Genomic DNA, 1,835 nt, shown 5'->3' on the forward strand with positions numbered 1-1,835 from the left:
GCGCAGGCCCTGCTGTGTGTCTCAGGGGTGTCCCTGGCACCCCCAGACCCTGCTGGGTGTCTCAGGGGTGTCCCTGGCACCCCCAGACCCTGCTGGGTGTCACAGGGGTGTCCCTGGCACACTCAGGCTCTGCCCAGGGTGTCCCTGGCACTCCCAGCCCGTCCCTGTGCTGCTGGCCCCTGGGCAGACCCAGCTCGTGGGGGCTGTGCCCGTGGGCTCAGGGCACACCCAGGGATGTCCCCGTGCCCTCCCTGCCGCCCCTCACAGCACCACGGTGACAGCACTGCCAGGACTGGGTGTGCTCCCCATCTCAGACGATCTCAGCGAGCTGGTTTTACAGCAGAGATGGATCTCAGCTGATAAAAACCCTCCTGAATGTGGGTCTCTATATCTTGGGGTTTTTTTGCCCCAATCCAGCAATTTTGATAAAGGGAAAAGAATTAATTTACCTCCGAGATAACAAATTTTATGCTAAATTTCAGCCAGATGGTACAGAAAACAGCTGAGAGATTATAGCCCCCAAACCAGGCTTTAAATAGAAATGATAAGTTGCTATAAAGCTGCCACCAGCACCATTCTAACAATGGAAGAGTTATTTCCCTCATTCACTCTCACATTCCTTATTAATCTTCCTGTTCTTCATTATCCATTTTACTGCACTTCTCCCACTGCTCATTATGTCAGAGGGAAGGGCTGGAGCCTCCGAGAGCCTCAGAAGCAGCAGGATTTCCTGCTCTGCCTTCAAGTTTTCTTCAAAACTGCAGTTTTACTTCACAGAAACATTCTGGAAGGGGCAGCAGCCGGGCAGGTTGGGCTCAGCAGCAGGAAAAGGCTCCCTGGGAGGGGTTGGTGGCACCAGCCCTGCTCAGGAGCTGCTGCAGCTCTGCCCAGGTGTCCCTGCCCCAGCCAGGCTGCTCAGCCCCTTTGGGACACCTCAGTGTCACCGTAGGGCTCCTCACCTGCCTTGCCTTTCCTTGAAATTTCCTTGAAATTTCCTTCCTTTCCTTGACATTTCCTTTCCTTTCTCCTTTCCTTGAAATTTCCTTCCTTTCCTTGACATTTCCTTTCCTTTCTCCTTTCCTTGAAATTTCCTTTTCTTGAAATTTCCTTTCCTTTCCTCGAAATTTCCTTTCCGTTCCCTTTCTTTTCTTTTCCTTTCCTTTCCTCTTTCCTTTTCCTCTCCTTTCCTTTCCTTTTCCCTTTCCTTTCCTGCCCAGACTTTCTGATTCCTTCCACATTACCCTCATTATTTCAGTGCTCTGTGCTGCCTTGCTCCACTCTCTTCTGCTCTGCGTTCAAGGTGTGCTGAAAATGTCTCTTTATTTCCCAGTCTGGACTTCCATTATGCACAAAATAACACAGCTCAGTGGAGGAAGTCTGCTGGAATAATTTGGGTCTTTTTATACAAACCGATGATAAAAATTTACCTCCTTGATGTATTTTTCTCCCTTAAACTGTAGTTATGTTTCCTTGAATAGACAAATGCAAGATAAATTCAATTACAGCATAATTTCTCCTGGGGTGGATAACCTTTAGATCAGCTGTGATCTCAGAACACTCTCTGAGATAACTCACTGTCCATTACATCGCTGAAACTGGGGCCACGGCGGTGCCTGCGCTTGTCACTGTGAATATCAAATTATTTCTGTTCCCCTTTGCATCCCTGAATGCCAAACAAGCTGGGAACTCCGAGAGCAGGGAGCCCAGCAAGGGCTGGTTTTCACGGGGCAGGAGGGGTTTTCTGGATGAAATGACCTCTCAGCAATTCAGGACAGCTTGGGGCCGGGCAGCCCATATAGAAATATTAATTAATTAATTAATTAATATAAATATAA

Source organism: Geospiza fortis, unplaced genomic scaffold (assembly GCF_000277835.1).
Source record: "Geospiza fortis unplaced genomic scaffold, GeoFor_1.0 scaffold145, whole genome shotgun sequence".
In the NCBI taxonomy this organism is placed as follows: domain Eukaryota; kingdom Metazoa; phylum Chordata; class Aves; order Passeriformes; family Thraupidae; genus Geospiza; species Geospiza fortis.